This window comes from Scylla paramamosain, chromosome 21 (assembly GCF_035594125.1).
Source record: "Scylla paramamosain isolate STU-SP2022 chromosome 21, ASM3559412v1, whole genome shotgun sequence".
Taxonomy (NCBI): domain Eukaryota; kingdom Metazoa; phylum Arthropoda; class Malacostraca; order Decapoda; family Portunidae; genus Scylla; species Scylla paramamosain.
Genome location: NC_087171.1, coordinates 3,494,176 through 3,507,467, shown reverse-complemented (window position 1 = coordinate 3,507,467; position 13,292 = coordinate 3,494,176). Strand labels below are relative to the sequence as shown.

General features: G+C 41.6%; 2 long non-coding RNA genes across 2 annotated transcripts; both read left to right on the top strand.

Moving 5' to 3' along the window:
- The first annotated feature begins 4,465 nt into the window (after positions 1-4,465).
- LOC135110869 (uncharacterized) lies at positions 4,466-5,648 on the top strand. The gene is made up of 2 exons (XR_010273470.1): positions 4,466-4,528; positions 4,655-5,648. It is a non-coding gene; the product is annotated as an uncharacterized LOC135110869 (long non-coding RNA).
- A 3,541-nt stretch (positions 5,649-9,189) lies between these two features.
- Positions 9,190-10,309, top strand: LOC135110867 (uncharacterized). Its single transcript, XR_010273469.1, has 2 exons — positions 9,190-9,255; positions 9,382-10,309. It is a non-coding gene; the product is annotated as an uncharacterized LOC135110867 (long non-coding RNA).
- The last annotated feature ends 2,983 nt before the right edge of the window (positions 10,310-13,292 follow it).

Here is a 13,292-nt window from a genome sequence, read left to right as displayed (position 1 = left end):
ACCTATTGTCAAAAGTTACAATGATAGGAGTATGGGTGCTTTCCCAGTGATAACGCAGAATTCTTGTTGAACTATCAGTATAACTGTGAAAACACTCATAAACCTCAATAACTTCTAGTAGAGTATAATGTCAGTAGTCGAGATAATACACCGAGGTACTGAAGAAGGCAGTTCCAGGAATAGTAAAGTGGTGTTGTCCCTTCGCCTCCCCAAGAAAAAATATCCATGCAGTGAATCCTAATACAGATTTTCGTCTCAGTTTATAAGTATGAAAGGAAAGCATGAAAAGATAGAAATTCAGGAAGCTTTGGGAAAGTACTGTAAATACTATCAGAAGAGCAGCACTTGATCTAACCCCGAGTCTTCATGACAGATTGAGCAGCGGACGTTTGATTTCCACTGTTTTTTTTTTTTTTTATGAATCTACTAAACCAGTGGTTCCCAAGCTGGGGGCCATGGCCCCCTGGGGGACCATACAGCAGAATGTAGGGGGCTATAATCAAAGATCAGATCACATTGCGTGGGATTAATACACTTTTTCAATCCAGTGGAATTTCTTTGTTTGTTTCTTTTTTTTTTTTTTTTTGCATATTGCTGAAACAGCTTTTCACAATAATGTAATTTTTAATTACTCTACGTATGAATTTTTCAATGTGCATTGTATTACTTCTTTAGTACCATTTCAATAATTATATGTGATTCAGCAAAGGCAAAATACAAATTTCTTTATTAATAACTAACAAAAGAAAAAATAACAAACGGAATCCATAAAATTACAGGATTTGCTAGAGTGGTTTTTATATGGACCTAATGAGTGTAGGACCGTAGACAGTCACGGTAGTCACGGGGTATGGTTGTGGGGGGGGGGGCATGGACAAGGATCATGTATGAAAAGTGGGTAACGACCAGAAAAAGTTTGGGAACCCCTGTACTAAACTGTCAACTTTGACAGAGCAAAATGCATAAAAATACGGGAGACATGCATCTTTTAAAATGGTCTCTTTTTAAACATATCCTGTCCTTAAGTCGACATAGTCCTTCAACCTGTGGTGGAGTGTCTGGATCCATTAGTTCGGGCCCTGAGGTAAGTGTCCACAGCCTTCGTGACCTCATCCATGGTGTAGCTTTACCGGCCAGATCGTTTTTCAGTGTTCAGGAACAGGTGGACGTCGGAGGATGAAAGGTCTGATGACCGTGGCAGGTGAGTGACGAGCTGGAAGCCACAGTCACTGGTTCTTGCCTTCGCCACCAACGATGCGTGAGCCAGAGCATTGTCCTGATAGATCAAGCCTCCAGTGACCAGTATTCCTGGCCTCTTTTTGATTGTCTGGCACAGGCGTATCAGTAGGTTGGTGTAGTCCAGTGATGGTGTTGTCTTATATGGAGATGAACCACCATCATCACACTTCATACATCCCAGAAAACGGACTACATGACCTTTGTAGGCGAGGTCGTGACCCTGGCCTTCTTTGTGGTGGGAGAGGAAGCATGCTTCCGCTGCTTAGAGTGCTGTTTAGTCCCAAGCTAGTAGTGATAGACCCAGGAATTGCCCATGGTGAGGCATGAAGCTATGAACTTTCCAGGATTAGCTTCAAAGAGTACCGAATTGTTGGTGGACAAGGTGTGCCTTGTGCGGTCCTGCTCTGAAATCAGGGGACATGGCTCCCAGCGAGCACGCACCCTCCACAGTATAAGATCGTTCTTCAGAATGTTTCTGGCTTGCTCCAGGAAAGTTCCCGAGTAGCGTGGTGTTTGATAAGATGGTGATCGTTGATACACCATATCCATCCTTATATATATATATATATATATATATATATATATATATATATATATATATATATATATATATATATATATATATATATATATATATATATATATATATATATATATATATATATATATATATATATATATATATATATATATATATATATATTTGCTTCTCTAGTGTGGCAACTAGAACATATGAACATAAGAACATAAGAAATAAGGGAAGCTGCAAAAAGCGACCAGGCTTACACGTGGCAGTCCCTGTATGAAATATACCTACCTGTTTCCATCTTTTATCCCCATCCATAAACCCGTCTAATCTTCTTTTAAAGCTCCCTAATGTTTAACACTAATAACATGATTCCTGAGTCCGTTCCACTCATCTACCCCTCTATTTGAGAACTAATTTCTTCCTATCTCCTTAAACTTAAATTTTTCAAGCTTGAACCCGTTATTTCTTGTTCTATCCTGGTTGCTGATCCTAAGAATTTTGCTTACATCCCCCTTGTTATAACCCTTATACCACTTAAAGACTTCTATCAGGTCCCCTCTTAAACTACATCTCTCTAAAGAATGTAAATTTAACAGTCTCAATCTCGCCTCGTAAGGAATACTCCTCATTCCCTGTATCGTTTTACTCATTCTCCTCTGTACTGATTCTAATAGACTTATATCTTTTCTATAATGTGGGGACCAGAACTGCACAGCGTAGTCTAGATGAGGTCTGACCAGCGCCAAGTATGACTTTAATATTACTTCCGGCATTCTACTTTTAACACTCCTGAAAATGAATCCTAGTACCCTATTTGCCCTGTTTCTGGCCTCTATGCGTTGTTTTCCTAGACGGAGTTCAGAGCTAACTATAACTCCTAAATCTTTCTCGTATCCTGTACCTACCAGAGTTTCGTTGTTTAATGTGTACCTACTGTGTGGGTTTCCTCTACCTACGCCAATTACTTTGCATTTGTTGATGTTAAACTGCATTTACCATCTATCTGTCCATTCATTCATCCTATCTAAATCTGCCTGCAAGACGATGGCATCCGATTCTGACCTAATTAATCTACCTATCTTTGTGTCATCCGCAAATTTACTAACATCACTACTAATTCCACTATCCAAGTCATTGATATATATTAGAAATAACAATGGCCCTAATACTGATCCTTGTGGCACCCCACTAATTACATGACCCCACTCGGCTTTAGAGATGTTTATTACAACTCTTTGTCGCCTGTCGCTAAGCCATGACCCTATCCAGCCTAACACCTTCCCATCTATCCCGTGTGCCCTAACCTTTCTAAGGAGCCTTTGATGGGGTACCTTGTCAAATGCTTTACTAAAGTCCAGATATAAGATATCATAACTATCACCATTATCTACTGCCTCTTACACTTTGCTGTAAAAGCTTAACAGGTTTGTCAGGCAAGACTTCCCCTTCGTGAAGCCATGCTGTGACTGATTTATCAAGTTATGTTTGTCTAAATCTTCCCTAATGTTCCTCGCTATTATTGACTCCAATATTTTACCTACAACTGAAGTTAAGCTGACAGGTCTGTAGTTAGACGCTAAAATTTTATTTCCTTTCTTAAAGATGGATACTACATTAGCCTGCTTCCACATTACTGGTACCTCACCTGACTCAAGTGATTTCCTAAAGACAGAAACTAACGGCTCACTAATAACCTCTTTGCATTCATTTAGTACTCTGGGATATATTTCATCTGGTCCTGGTGTCTTGAACTTTTTAGCCTATCTATCTCCTGTTCCACTATCTCCTTAGTTATGGAAATATCTGTCAGCTTCTCATTCTCATCTGATCTAAATATCTGTTCACTATTTGGCCTATCCTGCATGTTTTCCTGGGTGAAGACAGTTAAAAGATACCCATTCAGAATTTTACTAATCTCCTCCCCAGATCTAACCAGCTCTCCATCTGCTGTCTTAAATGGACATATAGTATCCTTATTTTTCGTTCTGTATACCTCATAAAACCTGTGGACGGGCTTCCTGACTTCGGATCATCTTCGAGGATTTCACTGCCACCCTTGAATTTTCTGACCTAACGTTTGACTGTAGCATACAAAGGAATATATTTCCCTAGTGTGTTCAGCATTGATCTCAGAGGGAGTCATGCCTTTCAGGTAAAGATACTAATCACAGACCGATATTCAAGTTCCATCCTTTCACGACACTTGTCACATGCGTTCACTTCCAAACGCTGCCAAGGGGAAACAAGAAGTATTATGGTCGACAAACTTCTTTAGCATGATATTTTATTATAAATTAGGTAGATTAAATTTATTTTGTTGTTATTGCTATTTACTTTGTTCTTTTTGAAGCTCAAAACTTGAAAGTCAACCTTCGCATACTCGTATATGTATATTTTGTCTGCTTTTCTTTTTTTTTTTCTGCAACAATAGTAACTTAATTTCACACACACACACACACACACACACTCTCTCTCTCTCTCTCTCTCTCTCTCTCTCTCTCTCTCTCTCTCTCTCTCTCTCTCTCTCTCTCTCTCTCTCTCTCTCTTTTAAAAGGAGATGATATGTTAAGTACAATTTCCTCACGCTTGCTCATCAAGAACGATACAAACGTCCTTGTCTTACTTCGTTAAAATGTGTTTTCAGGCGAGACTCGGCAGCTCTCTCTTTCCTCGGGTATATAAGGTCACCTGATTGTCGGCACTGCACACATTTGCTTCACTGGTCGGTGACCAACAAGCCTCTCCACGCTTCTTAGCCAGGTATGACGCAGCCGCGCCTTGCAGACTCTTGGTCGATGGTTCATAAAGCAGTGAAAAACAGACTAGATATCAGATTAACACCATTACCTTGCCTTGTCCTAAGATATGTATGGTCTTGTTTTGCAGCGAAACGCTCCCTCAAGCCGTTCAAGGATGAACTTCGTACGCTTGCTGTCAGTCCTCATGGTGGTGGTGGTCCTGATGTCCACCGTCTCTGAGGCGGGGCCTCTCCTTCGCAATAGAAGAAGAGGTAGATTTGGCAGAGGGCGCGGCGTGGCCAACGGCATCAGCCCCATATACGGGGACACGTACGCCAACTTCGCCACCGGTAACTCCCTCGTTCCCGGAGTCTTCAACCAGCTGGGCTTCGTCAACTTTTGAGGATGAAGTGCGGCCGTACGACAACATACAAAGTCAATCAGGGGCGCGTGCCGCCCCCGCCGAAATTGACGCTCGACGGCTGGAAAGCCTGACTTCTGGCCCAGCGGGACCCAACGTGCTCCGCGTCCAGTCGCGAACTACTACATACCTCGTCGCCGTGACGAGCGTCACGGGACCCAACGTGCTCCGCGTCCAGTCGCGAACTACTACATACCTCGTCGCCGTGACGAGCGTCAGTGGTGGCCACATCAACATGGTCTATAATAATTCGCAACACAGACAAGAAGTGTTACAGAGTCGGGAGAAAATTCCACAGGTTGTCTCCCGCCTGGTGACGTGACGAGGCCTAGAGTGTGAGGCTGTTTGTGTGTTTTATGGTAGAGTCAGAGAAGTCGCTCATAGCGAGTCTTGCTTCGCTCATCCAATTGTTTCCGGTGACAGTGTAGAGCTGTGGTCACATCAGCTGACATTGTGATGTACATACTGCATCAGTTAGTCCACGCCCACCAGTTGGGCTCCAGTCCATACGATCAACAGCTTATTTTGTCTTTAAATACACATGTACTTTTTTTGTTAATATTTATTTAACGCTCTGTCCAGTTTTATTGCAATAATATATATTGTCAAAGTTCCATATCTCAATAATATTTAACACTGTTACATTGTACTTATCATGTATTTTCTGTTTCATTAACATGTCTCCCTGATAATCAAAAGAACAACATGCAACAGTTCAACATTTCGGAATTTTTACTTTCCCTTTAAGTGTGAGGCATGCCACAAACTTTATTCCTGTGGTGCCTCATCTTGTTGCGATTAGCTGTTTATTGTCACCGTATTCCTGCACAGTCAAGATCGGAAGTCCTGTAACCTTCTACACTCACTCGCACTGTCTCGTGTCTATCATCAGTCTTTAGTCGTCTGATATGTTGAGAATCCATGAGTTATCAGCTTTTGTAAGGAAACTCAACAAGTCAAAGGACTTAAGTCCAAAAGGGAAAGACAAAGAACAGTGGAAGTGGGACGTAGTCATTATATTTCTGACCTCGAGTGTACACTCTTGTTTTATGTATCATTTGTAATGTAAGGAAGTAACTAGTGATTCCGGAAAATAAGAAAAAAAAAAAAAATGGCCACTACTTTTTTTCAGAAATATCGTATCGAAATTATAGATAAACAATGGTTTAGGGCAGATTCACACTGCTCCATCACGCCTCCGTTGTATCACGTCACGTCACCGTTCCGTCAACTGTGCCATATATTCACACTGTTCATCACGTTTCGTCAGTGTTCTGTCATCAGCCGCTCACTCTAGTTTCTGCTCACCACTCGAGTGGGTATGACGCACAGGTTTGGGTTGAAGTTTGCAATAACTGCATTTTTATTGGATGAAGAAGAAAAGTTGAACCCTAAAAAAGAAGCGATTGTAGGATACACAAATTTTGAGGAAGAGAAAAGTTGAAGGTGAATACTGAACTCTACGTATAAGGAATTGCAAGATGATGAAATTAACTTTTTTTTTCAGTACTTCACATGTCAAGATTCAAGTTCAACTATATGTTAAATAAGACAGAGATAGATCTTTTCAAGAAAAACACTACTTTTCGGAAGGCAATTGCCCCAAAGAAAGAATAACCATTGACGGGTGTCGTTCACACTATCAGTAGCGTCCCGGCAACGGTTCGCCACGGCACCGTCACGTCATGTCAAAATATTCTTGGAAAGAATCTGTGACGTGACGGTTCTGTGATGTGATGGTCACGTAACGGTGACGAACAGTTCAGTATGAACAGGTCCATTTCACAACACGGAAAAAATCCTGATGGAACGCCCACGTGACGGGATGAGACGGAGACGTGATGAATAGTGTGAATGGGCCTTTAGCTGGTATACACGTGACGGTACTATCAATTTATTTAGTAAAGATATAATAGACAAGTGATGGACTGGCCTTGGCCCTCGCGCGAGCTGCACGACCGATATTTTGAAACGTCGGACTGTTGTCAAAGGTTATAATGATGGAAGCATGGGTGCTTTCCCAGTGATAACCCAGAATTCTTGTTGAACTATCAGTACAACTATGAAAACACTCAAAAACGTCAATGACTTCCAGTAGAGTATAATGTCAGTAGTCGAGATAATACGCCGAGGTACTGAAGTGGTGTTGTCCCTTCGCCTCCCGAAGAAAAAATGTCCATACAGTGAATCCTATTACAGATTTTCGTCTCAGTTTTTAAGTATGAAAGGAGAACATGAAAAGATGGAAATGCAGGAAGCTTTGGGTAAGTACCGTAAATACTATCAGAAGAGCAGCACTTGATCTAACCTCGAGTCTTCATGATAGATTGAGCAGCGGACGTTTGATTCCCACTTTTTTTTTATGAATCTACTAAATTCTCAACTTTGACAGAGCAATATGCATAATAAATACAAGAGACATGCATCTTTTAAATGATCTCTTTTTCAACATATCCTGTCCTTAAGTCAACATAGTCCTTCAACCTGTGGTGGAGTGTCTGGATCCATTAGTTCGGGCCCTGAGGTAAGTGTCCACAGCCTTCGTGACTTCATCCATGATGTAGCTTTCCCGGCCAGATCGTTTTTCTATGTTCAGGAACAGGTGGACGTCAGAGGATGAAAGGTCTGATGAGCGTGGCAGGTGAGGGACGAGCTGGAAGCCACAATCACTGGTTCTTGCCTTCGCCACCAACGATGCGTGAGCCAGAGCATTGTCCTGATAGATCAAGCCTCCAGTGACCAGTATTCCTGGCCTCTTTTTGATTGTCTGGCACAGGCGTATCAGTAGGTTGGTGTAGTCCAGTGATGGTGTTGTCTTATATGGAGATAAACCACCATCATCACACTTCATACATCCCAGAAAACGGACTACATGACCTTTGTAGGCGAGGTCGTGACCCTGGCCTTCTTTGTGGTGGGAGAGGAAGCATGCTTCCGCTGCTTAGAGTGCTGTTTAGTCCCAAGCTAGTAGTGATAGACCCAGGAATTGCCCATGGTGAGGCATGAAGCTATGAACTTTCCAGGATTAGCTTCAAAGAGTACCGAATTGTTGGTGGACAAGGTGTGCCTTGTGTGGTCCTGCTCTGAAATCAGGGGACATGGCACCCAGCGAGCACGCACTCTCTACAGTATATGATCGTTCTTCAGAATGTTTCTGGCTTGCTCCAGGAAAGTTCTCGTGTAGTGTGCTGTTTGACGAGATGGTGATCGTTGATGCACCATAACCATCCTTATATCTATATCTATATCTATATCTATATCTATATATATATATATATATATATATATATATATATATATATATATATATATATATATATATATATATATATATATATATATATATATATATATATATATATATATATATATATATATATATATATATATATATATATATATATATATATATATATATATATATATATATATATATATATATATATATATATATATATATATATATATATATATATATATATATATATATATATATATATATATGGTTCTCTAGTGTAGCAACTGTGGATGGGCTTACTGACCTAGGATCATCTTCGAGGCTTTTCCTACCACTCTTGAATTTTCTGACATAACGTTTGACTGTAGCACACAAAGGAATATATTTCCCTAGTGTGTTCAGCATTGATCTCAGAGGGAGTCATGCCTTTCAGAAAGATACTAATCACGGACCGATATTCAAGTTCCATCGTTTTCACGACACTTGTCACGTGCGTTCACTTCCAAACACTGCCAGAAGGAAACAAGAAGTATTCAGGTTAACAAATTTCTTTAGCATGATGTTTTATTACAAATTACATTGATTAAATTTATTTTGTTGTTATTGCTATTTACTTTGTTCTTTTTGAAGCTTAACACTTGAAAGGCAACCTTCGCATACTCGTATATGTATACTTTGTCTGCTTTTCTTTTTCTTTTTTCTGCAACGATAGTAACTAAATTTCACACACACACACACACACACACACACACACACACACACACACACACACACACACACACACACACATTCTCTCTCTCTCTCTCTCTCTCTCTCTCTCTCTCTCTCTCTCTCTCTCTCTCTCTCTCTCTCTCTCTCTCTCTCTCTCTCTCTCTCTTAAAAGGAGATGATATGTTAAGTACAATTTCCTCACGCTTGCTCATCAGGAAGGATACAAACGTCCTTGTCTTACTTCGTTAAGATGTGTTTCAGGTGAGACTCGGCAGCTCTCTCTTTCCTCGGGTATATAAGGTCACCTGATTGTCGGCACTGCACACACATTCACTCCACTGGTCGGTGACCAACAAGCCTCTCCACGCTTCTTAGCCAAGTATGACGCAGCCGCGCCTTGCAGACTCTTGGTCGATGGTTCATAAACCAGTGAAAAACAGACTAGATATCAGATTAACACCATTACCTTGCCTTGTCCTAAGATTTGTATGGTCTTGTTTTGCAGCGAAACGCTCCCTCAAGCCGTTCAAGGATGAACTTCGTACGCGTGCTGTCAGTCCTGATGGTGGTGGTGGTCCTGATGTCCACCGTCTCTGAGGCGGGGCCTCTCCTCCGCAACAGAGGAAGAGGTAGCTTCGGCAGAGGACGCGGCGTGGCCAACGGCATCAGCCCCATATACGGGGACACGTACGCCAACTTCGCCACCGGTAACTCCCTCGTTCCCGGAGTCTTCAACCAGCTGGGCTTCGTCAACTTTTGAGGATGAAGTGCGGCCGTAAGACGACTTACAAAGTCAATCAGGGGCGCGTGCCGCCGCCGCCGAAGTTGACGCTCGGCGGCTGGAAAGCCTGACTTCTGGTCCAGCGGGACCCAACGTGCTCCGCGTCCAGTCGCGAACTACTACATACCTCGTCGCCGTGACGAGCGTCAGTGGTGGTCACATCAACAGGGCCTATAATAATTCGCAACACAGACAAGAAGTGTTACAGAGTCGGGAGAAAAGTCCACAGGTTGTCTCCCGCCTGGTGACGTGACGAGGCCTAGAGTGTGAGCCTGTTTGTGTGTTTTATGGTAGAGTCAGAGAAGTCGCTCATAGCGAGTCTTGCTTCGCTCATCCAATTGTTTCCGGTGACAGTGTAGAGCTGTGGTCACATCAGCTGACATTGTGATGTACATACTGCATCAGTTAGTCCACGCCCACCAGTTGGGCTCCAGTCCATACGATCAACAGCTTATTTTGTCTTTAAATACACATGTACTTTTTTTGTTAATATTTATTTAACGCTCTGTCCAGTTTTATTGCAATAATATATATTGTCAAAGCTCCATATCTCAATAATGTTTAACATTGTTATATTGTATTTATCATGTAATTTCTGTTTCATTAACATGTCTCCCTGATAATCAAAAGAACAACATGCAACAGTTCAACATTTCGGAATTTTTACTTTCCCTTTAAGTGTGAGGTATGCCACAAACTTTATTCCTGTGGTGCCTCATCTTGTCGCGATTAGCTGTTTATTGTCACCGTATTCCTGCACAGTCAAGATCGGAAGTCCTGTAACCTTCTACACTCACTCGCACTGTCTCGTGTCTCATCAGTCTTTAATCGTCTGATATGTTGAGAATCCATGAGTTATCAACTTTTGTAAGGAAACTCAACAAGTCAAAGGACTTAAGTCCAAAAGGAAAGACAAAGTACAGTGGAAGTGGGACGTAGTCATTATATTTCTGACCTCGAGCGTACAATCTTGTTTTATGTATCATTTGTAATGTAAGGAAGTAACTAGTGATTCCGGAAAATATGAAAAAAATACAAATAAAAATTACGTCGTTCTTAACTACAGAGGAAATGGCCACGACTTTTTTTTTTCAGAAATATCGTACCGAAATTATAGATAAACAATGGTTTAGGGCTCCATCACGCCTCCGTTGTATCACGTCACGTCACCGTTCCGTCAACTGTGCCATATATTCACACTGTTCATCACGTTTCGTCAGTATTCTGTCATCAGCCGCTCACTCTAGTTTCTGCTCACCACTCGAGTGGGTATGACGCACAGGTTTGGGTTGAAGTTTGCAATAACTGCATTTTTGTTGGATGAAGAAGAAAAGTTGAACCCTAAAAAAGAAGCGATTGTAGGATACACAAATTTTGAGGAAGAGAAAAGTTGAAGGTGAATACTGAACTCTACGTACAAGAAATTGCTAAATGATGAAATTAACTTTTTTTTTTCAGTACTTCACATGTCAAGATTCAAGTTCAACTATTTGTTAAATAAGACAGAGATAGGTTTTTTCAAGAAAAACACTACTTTTCGGAAGGCAATTGCCCCAAAGAAAGAATAACCATTGACGGGTGTCGTTCACCCTATCAGTAGCGTCCCTGCAACGGTTCGCCACGGCACCGTCATGTTACGTCAAAATATTCTTGGAAAGAATCTGTGACGTGACGGTTCCGTGATGTGATGGTCACGTGACGGTGACGAACCGTTCAGTATGAACAGGTCCATATCACCACACGGAAAAATTCCTGACGGAACGGTCACATGACGTAATGAGACGGAGATGTGATGAATAGTGTGAATGGGCCTTTAGCTGGCACACACGTGACGGCACTATTAATTTATTTAGTAAAGATATAATAGACAAGTGATGGACTGGCCGTTGCCCTCGCGCTAGCAGCACGACCGATATTTTGAAACGTCGGGCTGTTGGAAAACCTATAGTCAAAGGTTACAATGATAGGAGTATGGGTGCTTTCCCAGTGATAACGCAGAATTCTCGTTGGACTATCAGTATAACTATGAAAACACCCTCAAAAACTTCAATAAGTTCCAGCAGAGTATAATGTCAGTAGTCGGGATAATACGCCGAGATACTGAAGAACGCAGTTCCGGGAATAATGAAGTGGTGTTGTCCCTTCGCCTCCCCAAGAAAAAATGTCCATACAGTGAATCCTATTACAGATTTTCGTCTCAGTTTATAAGTATGAAAGGAGAACATGAAAAGATGGAAATGCCGGAAGCTTTGGGAAAGTACAGTAAATACTGTCAGAAGAGCAGCACTTGATCTAACCTGGAGTCTTCATGATAGATTGAATAGCGGGTGTTTGATTCCCACTGTTTTTTTTTTTTCTTTTTTTTATGAGTCTACTAAGCTGTCAACTTTGACGGAGCAAAATGCATAATAAATACAAGAGACATGCATCTTTTAAATGGTCTCTTTTTCAACATATCCTGTCCTTAAGTCAACATAATCCTTCAACCTGTGGTGTGTCTCGATCCCTTAGTTCGGGCCCTGAGGTAAGTGTCCACAGCCTTCGTGACTTCATCCATGGTGTAGCTTTGCTCGGCCAGATCATTTTTCCGTGTTCAGGAACAGGTGGACGTCATAGAATGAAATGTCTGAGGAGCGCGGCAGGTGAGTGACGAGCTGGAATCCACAGTCACTGGTTCTTGCCTTCACCACCGAGGCATGAGCCAGAGCATTGTCCTGATAGATCAAGCCTCCAGTGACCACTATTCCTGGCCTCTTCTTGATTGTCTGGCAAAAGCATATCAGCAGATTGGTGTAGTTGCGGAGCAAGGGAACTCATCTACCACCACCGTTGTGCCTACAGTTGCTGAGATAATCTCCATGGAACTACCAAACTCCAACCTATCATGTGAAATGTTATCTCTGATAAACATCATCAGCAAAGTTATTCAGACACAATTTGACATGCACTTCAGCAAACTTAACAGTCTTAATAATATAAAAGATCAACAAATTGCTAGCTTGAAATCAAAAGTAGCTTTCCTTTTAAGATAAAATTACAAATTTTGAGGATACCATTGATGACGTTGGCCAGTATGACCGGCGTGACACTGTGACAATTAGCGGCCCTTCTCTGCCAGATGAAGCAACTCATGAGAATGCCGCAAACATCATAGTTAACACCATCAAACACAACCTTCATGTCAACATGGTACATTCAGACATCAACATAGCACACTGTCTAGGCCAAAAAGCACAGGGTAAAAAAAAGACCAATAATTGTAAAACTACAAAACCGTGCAAAGAAGGCAGAACTAGTTCAAGCTTGCATCACAGTAAGACCACAACTCAGCATCAATGAATCTCTGACCCCTAAACAACGTGCATTATACTCAACCATTTGCAAAATTAGGTCACAACACACACATCTTTTCCAACAGTGTTGCACGGTTGATGGCAAAATCATAGTCAAACTGAAAAACTCCACAGTCAAATATACCATAACATCTGAACAAACCCTGGCAACCTTCCTAGATAAGCACCCATTGTTCAGAGATACAACACAGGCCACAAATAGGACATAGGTAAGCAGGAGGAGGCAGTAGACACCTGCCGAAACGATAATTACTCCCAGTGAGGTCTAAAGCACTGTTCAGG